This window comes from Enhydra lutris, unplaced genomic scaffold (assembly GCF_002288905.1).
Source record: "Enhydra lutris kenyoni isolate GAN:26980312 unplaced genomic scaffold, ASM228890v2 scaffoldscaffold50, whole genome shotgun sequence".
In the NCBI taxonomy this organism is placed as follows: domain Eukaryota; kingdom Metazoa; phylum Chordata; class Mammalia; order Carnivora; family Mustelidae; genus Enhydra; species Enhydra lutris.
This window is the reverse complement of record NW_019154134.1, coordinates 245,857-272,692: the sequence shown is the minus strand read 5'-3', so window position 1 is coordinate 272,692 and position 26,836 is coordinate 245,857.

Genomic DNA, 26,836 nt, shown 5'->3' with positions numbered 1-26,836 from the left:
TGCTTCTCTCTCTCCCTTGTGCTCTCTCTCTCACTTATTCTCTCTCAAATAAATAAATAAAATCTTTAAAAACAAATGAAAAAACATAGGGGAGGCTGGCAGCAGGCAGAGAAAGTTAATGCTGCAGGAACCCGGAGGTACTGACTCAGGTCCTGAAAAGCTCCAGTTCCTTCAGCGGAACATTTGCAATTCTCCCTGCACACCCCTTCCGCCCATTCCCAGCCATACAACCAGCCTGCTGCATCTCCAAGACTTTGCCCTGAATGTGAACCACGTAAGGGCTGGCGAGTTAGGTCGCTCACCTCAAGGAGCTCCCTTAGCCTACAAGCTTCCTCCAGAGAGCACCAGCGTCCACCCCTCCCGTCCTGTCCTTAACACTGGCTCCGTCTGTTCTACCAGCCCTGTCAAGGACAGCCCCCTGCAATCTGACCATGGCAGCAGCTGGCAGGGCCCGAGGCTGCACTTGACATCCTGATCCAACCATATTCTCGGAGAGGAAACAGGTTGAGAGTTCCGCACGCTTGCACACACCTGCATGTACCAGGCGAACACTCCCTCCCTCAATGTCAGCCTAGATGAGAGAATTGGTTCTTAGATTTCCTGGGTCAAAGATCTTCTGGCTTCGATGAAAGCCAGACACCCTCTCCCCAGGAAGATGCATACATACACGTTTTGCATGTCCTATCAGGAAGGCTTGGAATACGGGTGGCCCTTCCCCTGATTGCTGCACTCAGTAGCAAACCTTGTCCACAGCTTGGGGTTCTGGGCAGCTGGGGATTTGGCCAAATCCCTGGGTGACCTTCTATGGGCTGAGTTTTGGGAAGTCCCCAGGAGCAGCTCCAGGGGGTTGAGCTAAGGGGCAAGAGAGATCTGAGCCACCTCCAAGGCCATCTCCAACTTTCAAATGTAAAGACTCCACGGTTCTGTCCACATCCACCTCCTGCTCACCGAGGCAGACCAGGCACAGTCCTCCCTGCGTGGTCATCTTGGGACACACAAGCTCTGAGCTCCGGATGTCTATCTGAGTCATTACACAGTCTGACCAGGATTTTGCTATCTACAGTGAGCACCAACCATGTGGACAAGGAAGCTGGGCTCTGTCTGGCTTCAAAATTTCCTGAGACTGGGCACAAACCCACTGCTTTGGGTTCAGTGCACACCTGCAAACCATATACACGCACCGGCACGCAAACCACACGCACACAGACCAAGACACACACAAACGACGTGAGAGCATGCGGAAATACACAAATCAGAAACAAGAAAAATGCAAAACTCCAAAAAGCATATAGATGAATACGCAAACCGTTCCCATACACACAATCACGTCCTGCAAACTGCATGTATACACGTTCATGCTCTAACACATAACTCCCATTCCCATTCCCATGTTCTAGGGACCATTCCAGCCCAATTGACTTTCTATTTCTCTCTGCTATGCACTCTCTGTAGTCTGCTCCCCAAGACAGAGTCACTCTTACCTCTTTTCCTCACCTGGCAGATGCCGAGTTAGCCTAGGAAGCCTCTGTATTGGGGTTTTCCTAGGGCTGCCATAACAAAATGCCACAAACTTGGTGGCGTATAACAACAGAAACGCATTCTCTCAACAGTTCTGGAGGCCAAAAGTCCTAAATCAAGGAGTCACCAGGGCTGGTTCCTTTTTGGGGGCTCAAAGAGAAAATCCGTTCCATGACTCTCTTAACTTCTGGTGGCTACAACTCTTGCCATCCCTTGGCTTGTAGAGACATCGCTCCAATCTCTGTCTCTGTAGTCACCTGGCTTTCTTCCCATGTGTGTGTCCAAATCTCCCTCTTCTTATAAGAACACTAGGCACTGAATTAGGGCCCACCCTCATCCAGTCTGACCTCATCTTAACTTGCTGATGTCAACAAAGTTTCTATTCCCAAATAAGGTCATATTTGTAGGAACTGGGGATTAGGACTTGAACACATCTTTTCAGGAGACACAATTTAATATTCAACAGACTCTCAGCCAAACATTTCCTTTTTCTTTTTCTGTTTTTTACAATTTTATTTTTACATAAGCTACACATTCAACATGGGGCTATAACCCATAACCCTGAGATCAACAGTGATACACTCCACTAAGCCAGCCAGTCACCCCCAAGTTTTTCCTTTGTCTATGAGTCCTTCCCTGACCTTCTCCCTAGAATGGCTAAATTTCTCCTTCCATGTGCTCTCCCCATCACAGCACTTAGCTCGTATTATTGTTATTGCTTCTTTAATGGTCTCTCTTCCCAGCTCCGAGGGGCTGGGCAGTCTATCTGTTTACTCACCACTGTAAATCTAGCACCTGGGATAGTGCCCAGTTGGGACACGGTCTCAATAAATCCTTGTTGAATGAGTTGAACCATTTATACACATGGCACAAATATGTTAATCATATCCACATACATAAGCACATACTGTACATATGTGTACAAACATGTAAATCAAGTGTATACACAGACACATGAAAACTATTTACCCATACAAATCCAGGCCTTGAATGCAGTCCAGCAAGTTCTAATTAGTCAGCCAATCATGGCTGAGTTCCCAAAAAGTCCAACCCTTCTCTAAGTGCACTGGGAGAGGCAAAAAAGGGTCACCTATGGTCTCCTGTCCTCCAGAGACTGACAGACTAATTGGAAAAACAAGACTAATACATGATGAGAGATACTATAGTATTCAGTTCTATTTTGTGAGCTATGAAGGCTCAGAGGAAGGAGCTCTTGTGGGCTAAAGTAGTCAAGGGAGGCTCCCTGGGAGCAGGGGAAGGTCAAGCTTGGCCCTCCTGTGTGGGCAGGATTTAGAAAGACAGGAGAGAGAGAAGAAGAGATAGCATGTATAAAGGCCCAGGGGCCAGCTTATAGACCCATGGTGAAGGGAGGAACCCACTCTAGTAGCTGGAGTATTAAGGGGAGATCTGGTTGCCGAGGCTACCAATGCCAGGCTAAGGATTTCTGGCTTCTCCTGGCACAATCAGTCTCTTCCTGCCAGGGGCAGGGAGTCATTTCTCCAGAGTCCTGTGATCCGGGCTTCAGGGAGCTGGGAGCAGACAGGGATAAGGTAGCTGTATATCTCAAGCCATGAGAACATGGGGCAGTCCCTGGCAGGGCTCCACTCTTCCGTCAGAAGCCGTGGGTAGCAGCAGCACCTGCTGGAAGAACAGGGTCAGGCTGAATGACTTGTCCCTCCACCCACTCCTTCCCTGGGAGAGGTTAGTGACAAGGTGGCAGAAAGCTTCAGTGATACCTTTGTTGGCAAAGCAGGCCCTGTCAGCCACCGATGACAGGGTGGGGGCGGGTGGCCAAGGGGTAGAGAGAAAGCCTCGCAAAGCTTCCTTCCAGGCCCTAAGCCCTGGCACCAAAAGTCTCCTAAGGGACAGGCCACGCAGTAATGAGAGGGGTAACAAGGAAGAGGGGCCACAGGGTCTGCTCTCACCAGGGAGGCTGGAGAGATAGTGAGCTCTTCCTTTTGGTACTGGAAGAAGTGAGAGTTTGTTCTAGCAAACTGCAGAGACACAGAAGGGCTGAGTCTGGGGCTTGAGAAGCAAATACAAGGCTTCTATTGTCTGACAGTTCCCCTCTCTCCCTTTGAAATTGTCCATTTCCTAGGGACATGGAACCAAAAGTAGTAGTTGTCATGGGAGTATAGAGAAATCACTAAAAAAAGAGTGGAGACCGCCAGGAAGAGGAGAGGAGCTAGGGGTTCAAGGATAGGAAATCTGGTCTGAGCACCTTTTTACCAAGGGACACTCTATCCCTGTCCCTTCATATGCTGCTCAGAAAGACGCCCTGTGGATAGGAGGAAAGAGTAAGGCCCCGTCTGCGTGAAGGTGAAGTGGTTTTGTTTTTTTTTTAAATATTTTATTTTTTTATTTGACAGAGATCACAAGTAGGCAGAGAGGCAGGCAGAGAGATAGGAGGAAGCAGGCTCCCCGCTGAGCAGAGAGCCCGATGCGGGGCTCCATCCCAGGACCCTGGGATCATGACCTGAACCGAAGGCAGAGGCTTTAACCCACTGAGCCACCCAGGCGCCCCAGGTGAAGTGGTTTTCTTAAACCTGCAGGATAGGGTTCTAGAAATCTGTTCCCTGGGGGCACCTGGGTCAGTCACTAGGGAGTATCTGTGCTACCAGGTGGAGTTGGAACCAGGAGCCAGGGAAGGACTGAACCACTCACTGGCTCCCAGACAGCACCGGGGAAGGGCGGGGGCTGCTTGCTCTGCAGTGACACTGGTCGAGGCCCTCATGCAGGAAATAAGAATAGGGTACGCATAACTCTGGAGAGCCAAGCTCCTAGGTTCCCCCAGAGTTCCCCACAAGCCTGGGACTGTTAGAGCCCACTGCCTACCTTCTCCTCCTCTCTAGAGAACCACTCTCCCAAGTCGTGGCTTAGACAGTGAGATTGATGAGGGAGGGGTTGAGGTCGTCCTAAGTGTCACCTTCTCTACTCTTCCTCTTTGTCTAGCCCCTGACCGCCTCATGGCTCCCCTCATGGCTGCTGGGCCCCATGAGCTTCTGTGAAACCCCATTTCCTTTCCATTCAATGACACAGTCCCTCCCTTAGACTCTGACTTCTGTCCCACATCCTGAGCATTTCTAGGCCAAAACCTCTAGCCACGAGGATCACAGAAGCCTGCTGGCCCGGCAGCTCCAAGTAGGGAGGAACGCTAATTGGCATTAACAGAGCCCAGGCCAGCAGCTCACAAAAGATCTTCTCTTCCTGACCAGAGTCATGCCTGGGGCACGGCCAGCTTCTGGTGTCTGCTCATGGGGGGAGGGGCTCCTTTGGATAGTGGCCAACAAAGAGAGGGGGTTCCCCACTGGGACTCTCCTGCCGGGGCTCCACAAGAACCTGGCCCTTCTTGCTGTCCCTCAATGCAACCCATCAGGTAGCCCAGAGCACACCGGGGACTCGGTCACCTCAAAGCCTACCTTACGTGCTCCAGATTGCCTGAGTTCCAGTACCGCATGTAACACGTGTGAACAGAGGCCAAAAACAGTGCCTCTGTTTTCTTGTCTGTGAAAAGGGAATAACACCACCTATCTCCCTGGGTTGTCATAAGATGAAGTGCTATCCATTAAAAGCTCCTTTCACAGTCCCTAGCATGCAGTGAGCACTCATTCCATAAACGGGAATTGCAGCTATATGATTAGGATTATTATTTCTTGGACCCACTTCCTTTTGTTGGAGGAAGTTCCCATTTCAGGACTTCAACATTGAGCAGAGAGAATGGAACATGCACCCCAGGGAAATCTGTTGAACAGATGGAAGGAAAGGAGAGAGAGGAGGGCAGGAGAAAGGAAAGCGGATGTATTTGCCACAGGTAAAACATTTTATGGGTGGACAAGAAAGACTCCCCTTCCATGGAGCTTCCATCTAACAGACTGTCATTGCCTAGAATTTCAACAATGTTGATTCATTCCTTTGAGTAAAGCACTGCCCTCTTCCTACACACGGGTCTCCTTTAAGATGCAAACAATCACACTTTAGTTTGAATGAATTAGAAGACTGACCAATGAGAAGAGGTGGTTTGAAGCCCTAGAGCCTTTGTGGGGAGGAAGAGAATTTTGATGTGGAAAGTGCCAAAAAGGGATCATACAATTTTGCAGGAGGCTGGCTCTAAGAAAATTGAGTGCAGGACACTGCAATTTCCCTTTGTAACAGTTCAGATCGGACAGAACCTCATAGGCAAGAATGTCTTCCTTGTCTCTGTCCCAAATCCTTCATGCTATGGATTGTAGAACAAAATAATCATCTTTTTCTCCACGTTGTTGGCCCAGCACAGAATGTATGACTGCATTTGTTCCTGAAGATTTTCTTTTTCTCGAGGTATGAGCTATCGACATGCAATCTCAATCATAAAGTGATTTTCATTTACTGGGGAAATTTGAAGACTATCTCTTGCCAGTCTGAGGTTAAACACAGAGGAAAATTTAAATGCAATTTTCCTGTTTGAGAAGCAGTTACAATATTTTTAAGCAATTGAAGCTTCAAAATTTCAAATTCAACATGCAGTTAGGCCTCCACCCCAGAAACTAGGAATTTGCAAAGTTTACAAAACAGTGGAATATCTCCAAGGCTTTTCCCAAGTGCTGAGTCTTTGAGTGTTTCACAAATGAAGATGTTCTGGGAGACAAGGTGCAGTTTTACGGGCATTTGGCGTTTGGCTGGAGCCTTTTAAAGCAAATGTTACATGGGGGAAACAGTAGAAGAAAAACGCTATAACGAAGTATCAGAACAATAATACATTTTAATAGCATTATTTATCAACATTTATCGGCATTTGGAATTAACAAGCACTCCAGTCCATCCCCATCGAGCATTTGCAATAAATTTCAAGGGCTTGTCTTGCCTTTGGCACAGAGAAGATGACCCAGCTAGGATCCTTGTGTAATTTTGCAGGGGCAGATTTTGGATGCAGGGATAGAGAGCACAGACACAGAGACCATAGCCAGCGCCCCCGTTTTCCCTGGTCCACTCCCCAGGCCTGGAGAAGCCAGTCTCCTTTAGGAGCTCCCCACAATCCTCTTCATGAACCGTACCCACTACAGCAAGCAGACAGAGGCCTCTGAAGACACGTGAATCACACTGTCCCTTCTGCCCACCAAGGCAACCAGAGGGGCAGCATAGGGGTCCTATCTCCATAGCCACAGCTGATAGGACCACTACCAGGCATGGGGTAGATGACCCTCAGGCCAGGAACCTCTGCTGGGGTCTGGTGGCAGGAAAAAGGTGACTCAGGTCAATCAAATTTTCTCTGCAGGGACTCTAAAGAGACAGGCATAAGGACTATGATGGATGTGTGTCATTTTTCGCCGGTGTAGCCTCATGTCACATTTTCTGGTCATAGCACCCCCATACTCCTTAGGGAGCAGCTCTGGAGTTAAGGTGATCTGGTTCCGCCCCCACATTCGGGGGTATAGCCGCAATCCTAGGTCTGGCCAGTCAGCAGATTTTATTCTCTGACCACAGCGATGCGTTCCAGAGGGGGAAGTGAATTAATTAAGGTTTTGGTCTGGCTACGGTAACGAAGAAACTCAGAGCAGTGGCTTCAACAGGACAAAAGTTTATCTCTTGCTCATATAAAAGCCCAAGTGGATGAAGTAGTCTGCTTCATGAAAATCCTTAGGAGCCCCTGGTCCTCTATCTTGTTGCTCTGTCCTGCTGGCCTTACTCTCGTCGCACCATGAGTGTGTTCCCACCAGCCAGGAGGCAGAAAAATGGAAGGGGGAACTTGGGCTTTCCTTTTAAGGGAACAATGCAGAAGTGACACGTATCACTTTTGCTTATAACCTATTAGCCAGAATTTAGTCCCAAACCACACCTAGTTGCAAGGGAGGCTGTACGGCCAGCTCGAAACTTCCATCATGCTAGAGGAAGAGGAGAATGGCGATGACGGGACAACCAGGGGCATCATCACCGTGTCTGGAGAGCGCGTTCAAAGATAGAGTTAACAGTGAGGAGAGACAGATGACAGATGGCAAGGACGTCATGGAGGCCGGCAGTCCAGCCATGCCGAAAGGCAGTTCTAGTCTATTTTTGATTTTTCAGTTATACCAGCCAAAAAATTCCTTTTTTTCTATTATTATTATTATTACTATTATTTTGCTTAAACTAGTTGAGTTTGGGTTTCCAGCTCTCAAACCTAAAGAGTTCTGCTAATTCATGGCAAGATCAGAAGGCAAAAGATGATAAGGGAGGAAGAGGGCAAAGGTACCATGAAGGGGAAGCCAACATCATGAGGAAATGGGACCCTCAAGACAGAAAAGCAGAAACCAGAAGACATGGAGAAGGTATAGTCAGTGGAGATGGTGACAAGGCAAGAGGTGAACACAGAGAGAGGCTAAGCCGCCTAAGCTACCCCCTCCTCCTGCAAGGGACCCTCCTGCCAAGTCACTTTGAGGTTCAAATTACCTTCTAACGCAGTTACAAGGTATGGAGATATATATTTATATTAACATATAATGTATTATTTGTTTCAGGGGTAAGTTATATATATATTTTAAAGATTTTATCTATTTGAGAGAGAGAGAGTGACAGAGAGAGCACAAACAGGGGGAGCATCAGAGGGAGAGGCAGGCTCCCCACTGAGCAGGGAGCACACCACAGGAGATCCCAGGACCCCAAAATCATGACCTGAGCCAAAGGCAGATGCTTAACTGACTGAGCCACCCAGTTGCCCTGGAAGGTTGTATTATTCTTCAAAATATTTGTCCTCCCTCTTTTGGGTGCCCTTTCTAAAGGAGGAATACCCTTCCCATTGATGTCAGGCTTGGCATAGGATTTGCGTTGACCAATAAGTTATGAAGGGAAGGGCTCCTGGGTGGCTCAGTCATTAAGTATCTGCCCTTGGCTCAGGTCATGATCTCAGGGTCCTGGGATCGAGCCCCACTTCAGGCTGCCTGCTCAGTGGGAAGTCTGCTTCTCCCTCTCCCACTCCCCCTGCTTCCTGTTTTCTCTCTCGCTGTCTTTCTCTCTGTGTCAAATAAATAAATAAAATCTTTAAAAAAAAATAAAAGATATGAAGGGAAGCTTTAAGACCTAGTGTGCTCCTTTGTCAGCCTGGGCTCCCAAGTGAAGAAAACACGGAGCAGGGCTGCAGCAGGCCCATGGCACACATGTGACATGAGGGAGAAATAAACATTTGTCATAGGCCTCTGAGATTTGGGGATTGTTTGTTACTGCGGCATAACTTAATGTAAGCCAACAGATACCAGGTCTGTGTTTACTGCAGTTCATACTGATCTTGAAACATGATAGCTCATCATTTCCTGGATTTTAAGGCACATACTGCTTGTATACACTTTTTTCTCTCCTGACAACTGAGAGTTCTATCAATGAAGCCAGGAATGACAGGCCTACATTCCATGATCAGGTACTCCTCTTTACTAAGTCTTCTCCAGTTCTTATTCCCCAATAGTTCCTGTAGCCCCGAGAGGACGTGGAATAGATCTGATTATTTTAAAACTGGGTAAATGCATAATATAAGTAATTTCATATTTGCAAATTTTACCGAACGTTTGTAATACAAAATCAGCAGTGGATCATTATAAAGATGTTGACTTCTCAAACTTAAGGACATTGTGGGTTAGGGTCCATGCTGCACTGGCAATGATAATGACTATGGTGACAAGAATTCGTGGGGTACTTTCCCGTTTCCAAAGTGTGTCACGTATTTGCCTGCTTTAAATTCACAGTAGCATATAGATATTATCCCCATTTTACATACAGGGAGACTGGGGGTGAGAAAGTCAAAGGGATTGAACAAATTATGGAGCTGATACTGCCTCTCCCAGCTCCTTGTCCCGCCCCTTCTCCCCTGCCTGTTGCCTTAGGCACAGCAGACACCCCCTGGAGAGGAAGAGGGCACCCACCTCCATGACAGGTGCTTGGGAAGGGCAATCAGGAAGCTCGTGATTTGAATAAATAAGTGAATATGTGACTAAATGGATGGATGGATGATGAATAAATGGATGTTGGATTGATGGGCAGATAAGTAGACGGATGGGTAGATGGGTGACGGTAAGATAAATGGCTGGTTGGATCTCTTTTGTATGGATGGACAGGTGGGTGGATGGATGGAGTTATATGGTCTGAGAGAAAAGGCAGTGGGGTTCTCCCAGCGTCTGGAAAGCATGCACACACACTCCTAGTACTCTACTACCCAGAATGCCCTACCCTTGGCCAATATCTTACCCTTGCCTGTCCAAGTATTTCCCTCACCCCCAAGATTAGAATGTGTTTCACCCACAAGGTTGTCTATTGCTACTCTACAGTTGATTGGCCGTGTTCACGTTATCTCTCCATGCCTCAGTTTCCTCCCAAGTAAAATGGAGATGAAAAGAGCACCTCCTTAGGGTTGTTGTGGGAATACATAATATATGAGATCATTTAGTAGAGTGCCTAACATATCAAAAGTTCTCTATAAATAATAACTATTATAATTATTATTCCCTGAAGTTTAGGATGGTTGCCTGCGGCGATTAAGGTAAGTCCCCAGTAAGCACACCATATTGTGATTAGGGTCTTTAGCCCTTTTTCATTAGTGGTAGAACCCATAATAATACAATAACCTTTATTTTATTACACAGCCCTTGGAAATTGAGGGTTTCATCCATGTCAATTAATTCCTTCGCAGCCCACGTTGGCAGTGACAATCAGAATGTCAAAATGTCTCAGAGGATTCCTAGGAAATCTGAGGCACTTCACGATGAGCCTGCCCGGGTGAGAGACCAGCCCGAGTGAATCCTTAATGCACTTCACAGGAAGGGGTACTCTCCTGAAATGCTAATACAATCAACCTGAAAGGCAAACTTCCAGCTTCCTGCTCTATGATCAGACCTGCGCTCCCAGAGTTGAGGTCCAGGGATGAGGCCAGAGGCCCTGCTCCCTCACCTACCCTGCTGGGAGCAGCAGCCAGTCCTCAGTCCTCAGCACTATCAGGCCCTTCCTGTCACCCAGATGGACTCTGGCCACCCGGACCTAGGTCTGTTCCGCAACCGCAACCGGAGGAAGCCCGGCCAAGAAACTGCCAGGAAGTAAAAAAGGGAGCTCTCTGGGTGAAAGAGGGACTGCCTAACTCCCAGTGTTTGCTCCCGGGACCCAGTCTGTAACACCCTCTGGAGCCAGACTGCTTTGGTCCAAACCCTGATTCCCCCACTTCCTAGCTGCCTGGCCTTGGGTACATTACTCAGTCTTGCATGCCTCACTTTTCTCATTTGTAAAGTGCATATGATATTACCTGCCTCTGGGGGTTGCATGAGGATTTAATGACTTAATAAATATAAAGCACTTAGAACAATGCTTGATGCAGAGAAAGCACTGTATACATGTTTACTCTTACTATCCATTCTTAATTCCTTCATTCATGCATACCTTACTTCTTCCACCCATCCATTTATTCCTGGGCTCATGCGTACATCCAGCTAACATCCCTATGTGAACCTCTGATGAGGTCATGTTAAAAATAAAAATGAATGATAAATATCAAAGTTAGATTTGAGACACAAAGAGCTACTAATGGGGAGCCTGGGGAAGTTTTCCTAGACCTCCACTGTATGCAGGCAACCTTCTACAAGATCTCCAACTGTACGGAAGAATTAATTGTGTTAAAATGTCCATACTACCCAAAACAGTCTATAGATGCAATGCAATCCTTATCAAAATACAAACAACATTTTTCATAGAACTAAAACAAATAATACAGAAATTTGTATGGAAACACAAAAGACCCCAAATAGCCAAAGCAATCTTCAGAAGGAAGAACAAAGCTGAAGATGTCATAATTTCGGGTTTCAAGATGTGTTACGAAGTTGTAGTAATCAAAATAGTATGACCCTGGCACAAAAAGAGTCACATAGATCAATGGAACAGAATAAAGATCCCAAAGACAAACCCATGCTTATAGGGTCCATTGAACTACAATAAAGGAAGCAAGAATATACATCAGAGGGGCACCTTGGTGGCTCAGTTGGTTAAGTGTCTGCCTTCGGCTCTTGGGTCATGGTCCCAGGGTCCTGGGATCCAGCCCCAAATCCAAATCCGGCTCCTTTCTCAGCGGGGAGCCTGCTTCTTCTGTTCCCTCTACTGTTTCCTCACTTGTATTCTTTGGCTCTCTCTCTGTCAAATAAATAAAATCTAAAAAAGAAAAAAAAGAATATACATTGGAAAAAAAGACTGGCTCTTCAATAAATGGTGCCGGGAAAACTGGACTACTTCCTTACACCATACACAAAAATAAACTCAAAATGGATTAAAGACTTAAATGTGAGACCTGAAACCCTAAAACTCCTAAAAGATAACACAGGCAGTAATCTCTCTGACATTGGCCTTGGTAACATTTTTCTAGATATGTTTGCTCAGGCAAGGGAATAAAAGTAAAAACAATCTATTGGGACCGCACCAAAATAAAAAGGAAAGGAAATTAAAAGTGAAGAAAGCCATCAACCAAGTGAAAAGGTAACCGACTAAATGAGAGAAGATATATGCAAATGCCATATCTGAGAAAGGATTAATATCCAAAATATGCGAGGAACTTATACAACTCAACACCAAAATAAACAAACATTCCGATTTTAAAAATGGGCAGGGAACCTGAATAGACATTTTTTTCACGGACTTCCAGATGGCCAACAGACACATGAAAAGATGTTCAGCATCACTGGTCGTCAGGGAAATGCAAATCAAAACCATGATGAGATGCCACCTCACACCTGTCAGAAGGACTAGAATCAGAAAGACAAGAAATAACAAGTGTTGGTGAGAATGCAGAAAAAAAAAAGAATGCTTGTGAACTGCTGGTGGGAATGCAAACTGACACAACCACTATGGAAAACAGTCTGGAGTTTCCTCAAGAAGTTAAAAATAGAAGTATCATACAATCCAGTAATCCCACTACTGAGTATTAAGCCAAGGAAAATAAAAGCACTAATTCAAAAAGATCCACGTTTTCCTATGTTTATTGCAGTATAGATGTGGAAGCAACCCAAGTGTCCAATGATACATGAAAGAAAATGTATATAAATATACATACAAATATATATAATATATACATTTTGTTGTTTTGTTTCAAATTTTTATTTAAATTCTAGTTAGTTGGGGCGCCTGGGTGGCTCAGTGGGTTAAAGCCTCTGCCTTCAGCTCAGGTCACGATCTCAGGGTCCTGGGATTGAGCCCTGCATTGGGCTCTCTGCTCAGCGGGGAGCCTGCTTCCCTTCCTCTCTCTCTGCCGGCCTCTCTGCTTACTTGCGATCTCTGTCTGTCAAATAAATAAAATCTTAAAAAAAAAAAAATTCTAGTTAGTTAACATATAGTGTAATAGTGTTTTCAGGAGTGGAATTTAGTGATTCATTACTTATGTATAACACCCAGGGCTCATCATAAGTGCCTTCCTTAATGCCCATCCCCCATTTAGTACATCCCCCTGCCCTCCTCCCCTCCAGCAACCCTCAGTTTGTTCTCTGTAGTTAAGAGCCTCTTATCGTTTGCTTCCCTTTCTTTTTTTCTTTCTTTCTTTCTTTTTTTTTTTTGCCTTCCCATATGCTCATCTGTTTTGTTTCTTAATTCCACATATGAATGAAATCATATGGTGTTTGTCTTTTTCTGACTTATTTCACTTAGTATAATATACTCTAGCTCCATCCATGTCATTGCAAATTGCAAGATTTCATTCTTTTTTTTTTTTTAAAGATTTTATTTATTTATTTCACAGACAGAGATCACAAGTAGGCAGAGAGGCGGACAGAAAGGGGGTGGGGAGCAGGCTCCCCGCTGAGCAGAGAGCCCGATGCAGGACTCGATCACCAGAACCTTGAGATCATGACCCGAGCTGAAGGCAGAGGCTTAAACCCACTGAGCCACCCAGGCGCCCCAGATTTCATTCTTATTGGTGGCTGACTAATAGGACAGTATATATGCCAGGATGTATGTGCATATATATATATACACACACACACACACACATATATATATACATACACACACACACATATATATGAATGATATGGGAGATACATATATATCTCTCCCACATCTTCTTTATCCATTCATCAGTTGATGGACATTTGGACTCTTGCCATATTTTAGCTATTGTTTTTGTTGTTGTGGTGGTGGTTATTGTTGTTGTTTTTGAGACACAGAGAGAGAGAGCACAAACGGGGGGAGGGTCAGAGGAATAGGGAGAAGCAGACTCCCCACCAAGCAGGGATTCTGATTTGGGGCTCAATCCTAGGACAATGAAATCACAATCTGAGCCGAAGATCAGTGACTGAGCCATCCAGGCACCCCTTTAGTTTAGCTATTGATAATGCTGCTATAAACATTGAGGTGCATATGCCCCTTCAAATCTTTTTGTATTTTTGTATCCTTTGGGTAAAAACTTAGTAGTGCAATTGTTGGGTCATAGGGTAGCTCTATTTTAACTTTTTGAGGAACCACCATACTGTTTTCCAGAGTGGCTGCATTCCCACCAACAGTGTAAGAGGGCTCCCCTTTTCTCTGCAACATCTGTCAAGAACTTGCCAACATCTGTAAAGAATTTATCAAACTCAACACTCAAAAAACAAATAATCCAGTTAGGTAACAGGCAGAAGACATGAACAGACATTTTTCCAAAGAAGACATCCAGATGGCCAACAGACACATGAAACGATGCTCAACATCACTCATCATCAGGGACATGCAAATCAAAACCAAGATGAGATACCACCTCACCACCTCTGCCAGAATGGCTAAAATTAACAATATAATATATATTTTTATATACACATGCAATGGAATATTACTCAGCCATAAAAAAGAATGAGATCTTGCCATTTGTGGCAAGATAGATGGACCTATAGGTATAATACTAAGTGAAATTAGAAAAAGAAAGACAAATACCATATGATTTCACTTATATGTGGAATCTAAAAAACAAAACAAAACAAATGAAAAAACAAGATTCTTCAATACAGACAGTAGACTGGTGGTGGCCAGAGGGGAGGGGTTAGGGAGATGGGTAAAATAGGTGAAGGGGATTAGGAGGTACAAACTTCCAGTTATAAAATAAATAAGTCACAGAGATGAAAAGTACAGCATAGGGAATAGAGTCAATAATATTGTAATAACGTTATACAGTGACAGATGGTGACTACCCTTATTGTGGTGAGCACTGAATAATGTATAGAAGATGTTGTACACCTGAAACTAATATAACACTATATTTTAATTATACTTCAATTAAAAAAAATCTTGGACCGTATGCCTTTGCTCACGGAGTTTTCTCTTTGGAGGATTCTCTCTCTCCTTTCCTCTTGGAAATCTCTTACTCATCCTTCAAGGCCCAGGGCGAAGGTTACCTCCTGGGTGAAACTTTTGTTAACTACCAGTCATAACTGTTTTCCATCTCTTTCTTTTTAAAAAAGATTTATTTATTTATTTATTTATTTATTTATTTGACAGAAAGAGAGAGAGAGCAGATAAGCAGGCAGAGCAGCAGGTAAAGGGAGAAGGAGAAGCAGGCTTCCTGCCAAGCAAGGGGCCTGATGTGGGACTCGATCCCAGGACCCTGGGATCATGACCCGAGCCAAAGGCAGATGCTTCACTGATGAGGCCCCCAGGCACCCCTGTTTTCCATTTCCTTAATGAATGTTTGTTTTAATGAGTAACAGGTTTATTAAATAAATAAAGCCTCCCAATGCTCTTTGTTCATATTAATATTCTAGCCTGTGTCACCTCGTATTATAATTAGCTACTTGTTGCCTTCCTTTTACCTAGAACACTCTTTCCCTACCAAGTAGGCCATTTCTACTTATAATTCAGGTCTTGGGTTAGAAGTTACTTCCTCCAGGAAGCCTTCTTTGACTTCCCAAATGTCATCTTGCGGCCTCTCCTGCAAGCTGTCACAGCTCCTGCTCCTCCTGTCTCACCACACTGGCAGGTAATCCCTGGTTCATCTGACCATCCCCCTGTGGACCACATCTTCTGTGAGGTTAAGGACCAGGTTGGGCGTCCCCAGTATCCAGTAACATGTCAGGTGCACGTGTCCATGGTAGGAACAGGCCCTCAGAGAGGTGTGGGCTACACAAGCATGTATGGCAACCCTGCCCTGGAATGGTGCCCGACCCGGATATTTGGCAGTAGATATTTGGTCAGTTCATAGATGGTGGCAAAGCTCAGCCATCCTCAGCTCTCTGTGCCCTGTGTCTCCCTGTTGCCACTCCAGGCCCCACCCAGATGGGGCAAAGTTGTCACAGCCCCCCTCCTTCCTCTTGCAGAAGCTGTCCTGTGTTTGGGAGTTCCCAGACCCCTGGAGGTAAGTGGATGATGAAATGGAATGGGATGGAAAGAGGTGGGTTCCATGAGCCTGAAAGTCAGGAGGCTGCTGCTTTCATCTTGATAACAGGGAACTCTGAGTGCTTTCTGGGGATAATGTAGGCCTCACTCCCCTCTCCCTCCAGATCTGCCAAAGCTACCTGAAGCCCCTCCTTCTCAAAATATTTAGGCATTGCAGGACTGATCCCACAGAAGGCGGTGTAGAGGAGTGGTTAAGAGTAGACCACATTCTAATTCCAGACCACTTTTTATGGCCTAAAGCTGTGTGGCTTTAGGCAGGTTGCTCACCCTTTCTGAGCTTCACTCTTGTCTGTTTAAAAATAATACCTCACAGGAGAGGTGTGAGGATTAAATGAAACAGCACAAGGAATATGCCTGAGTGAACGCTCCATAATGTTTGCTAATATTGTTATTTTGTTATTAATCATCATACTGGAGCCAGGTAGGAGCTCAGAACAGATGCACGGTGTGGCGTGGATCCATCCCCACCTCAGTCCAGCCCCTCACCGAGGCCCAGAGGAAAACGGGGATTTGTCAGAACGCGATTTGGCAGCACAACCAAAACATTCACGTCACACCTCACATCCATGCTCTTGCCTCTCCGTGGTCTGCAAAATGTCACTGCTGAGTGGGAACTCGCGTCATTCCTTTCCCTGTTGTTCGGAGGCTACGTATTTAGTGGAGGCTGAGACTGGCTTCCGGACTGAAACTCTGTCTCTTTAGCACCTACCAGTCCCGTGAGCTTAGGTGAGTCGCTTAGTCCCCCGGAGCTTCAGTGTCCTCATCTCTAAGATGGGAGTAATTATAGGAGTTCCTGCCTTAATGTGAAGCATCAGTAAGATAATCAGGATATGAGAGGAGAGCACTTAGTATGCCGCCTGGCTCAGAGTAACAGAGTAATAACTGTTCATTCTTATCACCTTATTTTATTAGCAAATCTTAGGATACATGACTATTGGGAGAGGGAGAATTTAAGCTATGTCCTTGATGGAGGCTTTTACTCTTCCTGGAATCCGGGCTCTGGTGCTCCTGACAAGTCACACCCCCTTTCCATCTCAAGCCTGGGGCCCCCCAGGATTACTTCCCCACTCCCTCCCACATTGTCCCTCCAACTCCACCCAGGCAAGCTGTGGCCTTTCTTTTCCTTCCTGGTGGGCCCACCGGGGGTCACTAACCTCACGGCACTCTCTCCAGCATTCCAGCGTCTGTGAGATACAATTCTTACCAGATGCCACATGCCAGAGGAACCAGGGCACTCTGGGGCGGGGCTGGCTGCCGGGGCTTGCTGAGTCTCCCACGACAGACGGAGCCTGTGCTGACCATGTCAGCCGACAGCACACTGCTGCGGGGGGTGCTCCTCTGTGCTCTGTTCCACCTGTCTGCAGCTGGAGCTGGGGGCTGGTCCTTGGGGATGACCAACTGGTCTGAGGTTGGTTGCCAAGTCAGCATCACCATCCTCATTCCAGTGTCATCCAAAGAGCTGTTTGTCTTTGTAGGTCCCAGAGCACCTGGCTGTGTGGGGGCCCCTTGACTCTGTCCTACCTGGGAGGTTATCTGGGCAGGGAGGACCCTTGGCCCCACCCCTGGCCCTCGCATCTCCCACCAGCTTCCTTTCTGGGAGCAGATCCAGGGCTCCCACGTCCAGGTGCCCAGAGGCCTGAGGAGTTATCGAGACCACTGAACCTGACATGTATAACTGTAGGAGATGCCAGCCGTTTCTTCCAGATGCAGGCTAAAAATACAGAGGAGCGAGTGCCTTCGGTAATGGAGACTGTAAGAGCCTGTGACATGCGGCAACGGCTGTGCGGCCGCTAATGAGCTCAGAGCATTCAGTGCCTGCGCCCTGAGTGAGCGCGTGGGCTGAGAGCATGGAGCGGGGTGTCACTCAGCATTTGTCCATCCTGGCTCAGAAACCTGGAATGTTGGTGTGGGCCAGGTGGTGGGGGACCAGCTCAAGCGACCCTCTGACATCCAGGTGGGGAGACTGAGGCCAAGTGACTGGAGGTGGGGAGACATAACAGGGAGAGGCAGAGACTTCAAGGGACCTCTGCCTCTCTGGCTCCCCATCTTGCTCCCAGCCCTGCACCCCCAAAGCCCAACATGAAACCTGCTCTGGGAGACCCTGGTGAATGGGTGATAATTGACCTAATGAATGAACAGATGAATGAGTGAATGACAATCATCTTCCTCACTGCGGCATAAGCCTTCCCGATTGATGGGGACTGTGACTCAGTCACTGCCGCTCCGAGAGAGAGGGGCACAGAGGACACCCACAAACACTGCTTGCTGAATGAATGAACACCTGATCTGCTTCTTGATCTAGCCCCTTCCTGAGGGTGGAGACAAGGTAGCCTATGAAAATCGTGCTGGGGGGTCTCTCACTCTTGTCCCACGACTCAAAGAGGCACGAGAGAGAATAAGTAACAGCTGCAGCAGAGTAGACTTCCCTTAAACTTCATTGGCTCAGTCCTAAGAACTCTGAACAAACTCATTCATTCAGGCCTCACATCCAACCTTACAAGTTGAATTCTGTGTTTTCCCCTATTTTATACAGAAGTAAACTGAAGGGCTCGGAGAGGTGAGACTTGCCCTGGGTCACCCACCAGGAAGAGGTGGGGTCAGTATTCAAACCTGTGTGCGCCTGCTCCCTTCCCTCTTTAATCACTGAGCTACCTCACCTTTCACAGAGCACAGCAGCAGTGGAGGGGAGATTCGTGGGCCAGAGAAAGCCACAGAGAAAGCCACGCGTAACAGAAGCAGAAAAATACCTGCAGGGCCCATAAAGTGTTTGATAAATTCCAGGAGAAGAATAGGAAGAAATAATGAGCATTTGTCAGAGCCTTTTATAGCATATAAGACGCTTTTGCCTGCATTCTCTCATTTGATCTTCACCACAGGCCTGGGAGGAAGTTATTATCATTATCTACATTTTATTGGTGAGGAAAGTGAGGCTCCCACACCTCCCAGCTCGGCCAGGCAGGCTGCATTCCTGGGGGTGAGTGTGGATCGTGGTGCCCTGATGGGGACTTGCTTCTCATTACCTGCAGGTTGTCATAACCTCTCCCCAAATTGTCATTGACTCAAAGCCTAAATCCAAGCCAGGGGCCGTATGACATTTCTGGGCTCCCTGTAATCACGGGGAAAGGCCAGCAGGGGGCAGAGTCCAGACCGAATGCCACCTCCTCCAAGGAGCCTGCCTGGACCTGCCCACCTCGTGAATCTCGCTCTTCTTGAACTGTCTATCTCGAGCATTCCTATGGCAGCCCCGCCCAAAGGAGGGCGGGGCTTATTATCTGCATCGCCGCTGCAGGTACTAACCGACGACTAGCCACCCTAGGCAGAGGGAAAAAAACGCGTGCTGGGGCACTGGTTGGTGATGGTTTAAGGACAGAAGGTATGTGTGGAATGAAACCAGAGCCCCTTGCCCTCTCTAGGGCCTTTCTGGCTCTCCAGCTCCTTCCTTAATGCTCCCCTGGAGAAAGGCAGTTCAGATCGAACACAATGGAGGACCAGTGTGGGGCTCCTGGCCTATTCCCAGCTGCACTAAATTTGCACTGCTGGAAAGGGAATGGGGGTATCAGGAAGGGATGCCCTGTGATCATTTGGAACGTTCTCAGTTCATCATAGAGCCAGTTGTGTACGGATCAGTCTTACCATCTTTACTTTTTGTGTCAATTCAGGTGGATGGAAAAATATAGTTTCCTACTAACCCCACAAAAATGAGAACCCAGATTTTATGTAATTGAATTTTTTGTACTCCAGTTAATGCCTACAGTGCGGTTTTGAAGTCCTTGTAATTGAAAAGGGGGAGCCAGAGCAGGAATGTGCCCAAACAGGATTCAGGCAAGCATTCACCAAACGTATCTGGAGCCCCTCCCATGTGCCAGGCACCGTTCGAGACTTGGAGGCCACAGCAGTGAACCAGGCAGACGCTCCCTATTCCCAGAAGTTTCCAGATCAACAGAGGACAGGCAAGCAAACTTGAGAGCATGGTAAATGCTCATAGGGGGTGGAGAGAAAGATGTTGTTTAGCCAGAAAGCCATGAAAGCTCACAGGAATCTCCTGACCCAATCAAGGAAAGAGGAGGCCCCCAGAAGGAGGTGGACCCTTGATGGCATCCTTAATGGACGTACAGGAGGCAGATGGTGTAGTGGTGATTAACTCCCGAGCTGGAACCTGGCTCTGCTGCTTCCAGCTGGTGACCTTGGGCAAGTCACTATACCGCTCCATGCTTCAGTTTCCTTATGCGTAAAACACGGGATTGTAATCCTAATTGACCCTATGGGGTTGTGAGGATTAAGTGAGTTAATACATGTAAAGTACTTGGAACAGTGCCTGGCAAATGGTGGGCATCTACTACCTGTCAACTGTGATTATTTTTCCTCATCACTGTTGTGAGGATTAAACAAGATAGCATTTGAGAAGCACTTAGCACAGAGTAAGTGCTCAATAAATGTAAAGTGCTATTATTTTTGTTATTAAGTAGGCATTTACCAGTAGTAGCCGGGTGGTTGGGAGGGGTGAGGAGGAGAGGAATCCAAGGCAGAGACAACAGCACAGGCAACGGCCTGGAGGCCAGAGAGAGCCTGGTGCATGCAGCAAAGTTTAGAAGTTCAATGAGCCTGGCACAGAGCCTGGGTTTGGGAGAGATGCAGGATTGGTCTGGAGGCGGGGAGGGCAGGGGCTGGATCTGGGGGCTTTGGGACTAATGAGCGCCCTCCCCTCTCAGACAGCTCAGCTGAGGATACCTAGGCTGATGCAGGCTGGCCAGGGGGAGGGAGGACAGGGAAGGGTGAGGGTGGGCTGCTCTGCCCCATCCCCCACCCGCCCTGTGCTCCTCCTGGAGCTGCAGGCTGTCAATTAGGCAGCCTCACGCAAAAGGTTCTCTTTCCTCATGCGATACATGTCACATCCGGGAACGATCAAAACAGCTTTGCTTTGGCAAAACGTCTTGTGCTACGTGTTTGTTCTTTGGTGTCTGAGCGTAACTCCTGTTGTTTCTGAGACACCTGTGATTTGCTGGTCCCTGACAGCCATTACCCACTCAAAGTCTCTGCCTGCCACACAGCCTGCCTGGCGGTACCCCTGTTCCTTTCTCTGACGTTCCCAGAGCATTCACTGCCTCTCCAGGCTACAGGGGTGGAGGCTGGCACTGGATGAGACACCACCTGCAAGGATGGCCAATTTTTGAAATCACCGCTACCATTTGGGAATACCAACTGTGTGCCAGGTGCTTTGAATGCCTTATTCATCTGCCCAGTCACCCCACAGTTAGGCCTGGTGATCTCTATTTGACGGAGGCACAGTAAGGCTGTGGAGCTCGCTCAAGTCCACCCAACCAGTGAGTGTCAGAGGGAACACTGCCCTCAGCGCCTCAGCCGTCCCCAGGTGACTACACCAGGCTGCCTCTCTCTGGCCCCCTGATCCTGAGGGAGGGACTTGGGGACGGTTGGGAGGCAACATAGGCAGGTCAGCAGATGAGAAGTCAGCTCACCTGACCCCAGGACCCCTTGGCCCCTGAAAACAGGCCTTTCAGAGAAACCGGGCCCCCAGGGTTGACCTCCAGGGCTCTGGCCCTGAGGAGCAGCTCCTGCAGGCAGCCCCTTTCCTTTCTTCCAGATCCTGCACTCACCCTTTGGCCTCTGCCGCCTACCTACCAGATCTCCCTTTGAGTTCATACATGTCAAGCATTCCATCTGAGTTAACGTATTATTATTATGGGTGCTATCATAGCCTATGTGAGGCTTGAGGACCCTTCCCTGTTCCCTGCCATGCTCCCCCCCATCTCACAGCTTCCCCACTTTTTGGGACCTCTGAGAGAGCGGGAGCTGAAGGAGGTAGAGATCCTGTGTTTTATGATAAGCTCCTTGAGGGCAGAGCCCTCCTATTCAGCCTTGTTTCCCCGGTGCCTTGAATTACAGCAGGTAATCAGAAAATAGCTGTTGAATAATCATATCCACAGCCGCTATCACTGAGCTGCACGGAGCACGTCACTTTGTGACCCTATCTAGTTGTGGTGGTGACCATATAAAGGGGGGATTATTTTCCCCACAAATGGCAAAACAGAGGCTCTGAAAGATGTTTCACGGACCCCATCGAAGAGGACGTAGAGCCGGGATTGCAAACTCAGCGTTGCCTGACTCCAGGCCTGTGTTTCTTAACCTCCTCCCCCACCTTAGACTCCCCCTTCATGTGATCAGTCAATGAAGAATCAGTGAGTGACTTGATGGAGGAGTATCACACGTGCTCCGCCCCCAGCTGCACCTGGTCTGACCCTCCCACAGTGTCCCAGGACACTAGAACCCTCTGCCCATCCTGTCCCCTCCCCTGACAGGCCCAGGGCAAAGCATCTCCCAACAAGGCTTGTTATTTCTAATCTTAGGTGAGAAGCCTCAGTTCAAAGGCATTTCAATTCCATTCGAGCCAAGGAACAGTTCTCACTTTGCCTCTCTGACCCCCTAGTACCCCCCACCTCCTCCTCCAACTGGCGCCAATAACACAAGATAAATCTTTCCTCAGAAATATAATAGTTGTTCTTCCTCTTCCCGTTGAAGCCTCTGCCAGGTAATTAGCATACGCTGACACCTTGATAGACGAAAAGAAAGGCATGAGATAATTCCCTTTTTCTTTAACCATTATAGTATGAAGAAGCCTTTCAATTTGCCAGTTACCCAATCCAGCATTCCTGAACGCAGCCCACCGTGTGACATGTTATTCTAGCTGATCCTACCATCTCTGGTATTCATCACCCACCCCGGGTCACACTTGAGAGAGCAAATTCTCCCTCTTCACACTGACACTTCTCTGGTGGGAGGGGCAGCTGCGGGGGACGGGGCGGGAGCGTGGGGGTGGGGGTGTTCAGTTGGTCTGGAAGTTGTGGGGATGATGTGGTCATACTTGGTTGGGCGCCCCCAACTGGCAGGATGAGGTCTTGCAAGGGCCTTGTACCTCTCTGGGACCCCTTCAGAATCCCTCCTCACTTCCTCTTTCCTGCTCTCCAAGAGAAGCAGGCCTTTAACCAGGGCTCTGGGAGTCCCTGCATTTGATGCGGCAGGAACCTCAGCTTGCAACTGGTGGTTTTCTCTCTACACACACACACACACACACACACACACACAACACCACGCACAAACGCACACTGTGTGAGCTCATCATGGGTCTTGCAGCCTGGAGTTGTGCCCGACCTCTTTAGAGGTACTCCATGGCCCTATCTATGCTCACATATATATGTTTTTCTCCTTGTCCTTTTCAGGTGTGAGTGGTAGGGGAATGAATGCCTTCATTCACTTAATTCTTTCATTTTACAAATAATTTATTAAGTGTCTGCTGTGTGCTAGGCACTGTTCTAGGTATTGAAGAGAGAGCAAGATGGACAAGACAGGCTAGGGTCACAGCCTCACAGAGTTTATAACCAGTCCAAGGAGGCATACAAGGAATTATTATTATTAATACATCTGTAAAAGATATGATTTCAGATGGTGACACATGCTTTCTAGGGAAACAAAACAAGTGAGTGCTGGGGAGGGAGTGGGAGGACTACCTGAGACAAGCTAGCCAGAGAGGGCCTGAGATTTGAACTGATGAATGGATGAAGGCTTACACACTGGCTAGGGAAGTGGGAACAAGTAATCACAACTCACAAACCAGTCTGAGAAACAACAGTTGGAGCCAACACTTTGGAGGGGTCTGTCCCGTCCTGACATAGCTCTGACTTTCCCTAGCACTAGGGAAGGTGGAGCAGGGTGGCCCAAGCAGCTTGCTCCTCTGTTGGGTGAGGGGAGAAGTAGCAGCCTGGGTCTACCAGTCAGCCGGCCCTGTGCAACGCTGGTGACCAGGCCCTGCACACCAGAGCAGAAACCAAAACCCGATCAACTGTGTCATCCTGCCAAAGGCTGGCCAAGGGAATCTTCTGCGCAATGCTCCCCCACCCCCGCCCCCCGACCCTGGTTCCTCAACCCTCTTCCACTCTGGGCAGGAGGCTCCACTCCTCCAGTCTTTCTCTCCCCTGTTTGTCCACCTACTCTTTCTCTTGGCTGAGACAGATTCCTGATACCCTTACTGGGCCCAGGGGCTGGGGTTTGGGGAATCGGGTTTCTGCCCCATCACCCAGGATTTGCCCTCTCTGTCCCTTGCCTAAGGATTACCATGATTCTCTCATTTGGCTAGTGGAGGCAGGAAGAGGGACGTCCAGGGGTCCCTGAACACTACCAGATCTCCAAGCTACCCTGGGGTCTTTCTGCTCACAGACCTCTAACCAAACCCCAATCTTTGCTCTTGCTCCCCTTCCCCTCAATCCAGGATCCGGCCAAATCCCTTCTCTGAACAGCCTCTGACAGCTCAGGCTGCTATGTTCTCTCCCCTCCCTGACCACCCACTGCATATATTGACTGCATCGTGCTTTCTGGCATTTGCTTTGACCTCGGCTGGCATTTGCTTCTGTTCTACTGCAGGTTCTCATCTCACTTGCCTGTCAGTTCTCCCCCAATGGACTTTAAATAATAATAATAATGATAATGATAATAATAATGCTCCTTCATATATGGGAAACCACTGAATACTCCTACAAAGGGCTTATATTTCTTTTATCTCTGTCTCCACAACCACCCTAGAAAGAAGAAAGTGGGGATGTAGAATCCTTCCCATTCTACAAATAAGGCAACTGAGGTTCAGAGAGGCTTACATCAGAAACCCCTCACCCCAACCTGCTTCCCCTGTCCCAGATCAGTCATGGGTACCACAGGTCACCAAGATCCCTAGACAAAAATTGGGCAACATCACTGTCCTTCACTGCATCCTTTCTCTCACAGCCAGACAGTCCACAGACTCAACAGACACCTACATGTCTTCCCAGACCACTCACTGCTTTCCAGCTCTACTACCTAGGCCCAAGGGAACTGTCTATCAGCCCTCCCCGGGGCAAGTGCAAAGTTCTCCCTTCCTGCCCCCACTACTGCCCCCCCACCGCCACCCCATCCTTTCCATACTCTGCATCGCAATGGTCTTTCTCTGATGCATGCATTCATTCATTCATTCCTTTATTCATTCATTCAACAGACAGTCATTGAAAGCTTACCACACGCCATGCCCAGGGCGCAGCAATGAACAAGACAAAGCCCTTGCCTTCATGGAACTTCTATTCCAGCAGGGAGGTGGAGAACCAATAAGAAATAATTAAGTCAATGTATAATATCTAGAGAGTGGTAACTGTCATGGAAAGAAAAAAGCAGAGGAAGGAAATAAAGAGTGCTCAGGCAGGAGAGAGGCCTGCAAGATGAGGGGGGAGCCCTCACTGAGCAACATCTGAAGGGAGTGAGGGAGGAACCCTTGCTGACTGACACGCAGGGCTCAAGCTTCCAGGCAGATGGAACAGCAAGTGCAAAATCCTCAGCTGGGACCAGGCAAGTTTATGTTTGAGGAAGTGCACAGAGACCAGCAAAGCTGGAGGAGTAAGAGAAGAGGGAGAGGCTTGGCAGGAGGCCACACCTTGCAGGGTTTGTAGGCCATTTTAAAAACTTTGGCTTTGACTGTGAGCGCAGTGTGGAGCCATTGGAGGGTTTGAGCAGAGGAGTGACACAATTTGATTTACATTTTAACAGGATCCCTCTAGCTGCCTCGCAGTGAACTGACTGTAGGGGAACAAGGAGAGAAGGAGGGAGACCAGTTAGGAAGCCATTGGAACAGAAACCAAAAACTGGATCAACCGTGTCATCCTGCCAGTGGCTGCCCAAGGGAACCTCCAGCCCCCCATTCCTCAACCCTCTTCTACTCTGGGCAGGAGGCTCAGCTGCCTCAATCTTTCCTTCCCCTGTTGTTCCATCTACTCTGTCTCTTGGCTGGAACAGGTTCCTGATACCCTCATTGGGCAAATCCTTAGATAAGGGACAGAGAGAGCAAATCCTGGGTGATGGGGCAGAAACCCCACTCCCCAAACCCCAGCCCCTGGACCCAATTATTATTTTTAATTATTTTATAATAATTATTATTAATACCTTACTAGGAATATACCCATTTTACAGGTTAGGAAACTGAGGCACAGAGAGGTTAAGTAATGTGACCGAGGTCACACAGCAGGTAAATAGCAGACCGAGGATTTGAATCCAGGCATCTGATCCCAAAGCTGTTTCTTTCACCATGAGAGACTGAAATTTCAGTTCCATAACCAGCCATGAGCTCATTCTCTTAACCTCTGTGCCTCCCAGCAGGCAGTTCCACACGCCTAGAAATTTTCCCTCCCATCCTTCACACATCCTCAGCCCTACCCCCTACTCCTTTGGCTAAGCAGCCTCCCTCTGGGAAGCCAGTTAGGGAGAAGTACCCCTGTTCCAAGCTCCCACGGCTGCCTGAGCTGGTGGTATAGGTCTGCCCACCCTGCCACCAGAGAGCCTGTCTAGGGACCCGATCTCCTCTACTAGATACAAGCTCTCTGTGCACGGAGGCCAGGCCTGCCTGTCTCACCACTGTGACCACAGGGTGGAAAAGCACGCTTGGGACCCAGGCATTCAACAATTACCTGTTGAGGGATGGAGGAGACACAGTTGAGCTAGGTGTCTGCCCCACTGCTTTGCCTTCTCACAGCCCCTACACTGCTGCCTCGGTGATAGATAATAATACTGGCATTAAATTCTTGCTTTGTACCAGGCACAGTACTAAGCACTTCACACCTGCGATCTCATTTTCCTCTCCATTTCACAGGTGAGGAAACTTCACCTCTCCAAGTTTCATTACCCAGGATCAAAAGGTGGTCCCAGGATGCTACACTAATAGTTGGTGAAGGGAACTGAGGACACTGGAATGAACTGGTGCCTGCTTTCTCTGTACCCACAGCTCTCAGCACAAGGCCAGGTGCAGAACGGATGAGCAAATCTGCAGTCCAGCTTTCAGGCCAGAGAGGAAGGCTTCCTCCTTTCCCTGAGAGCTTCTCTCCCCTGCTTCATCTGCCCCCTCACACCCTTAATAAAGGCCCTGAGAGGGGCCGATTGAAGGGTGTGATTTCCTCGGGAGAGTGGCAGCATTTAC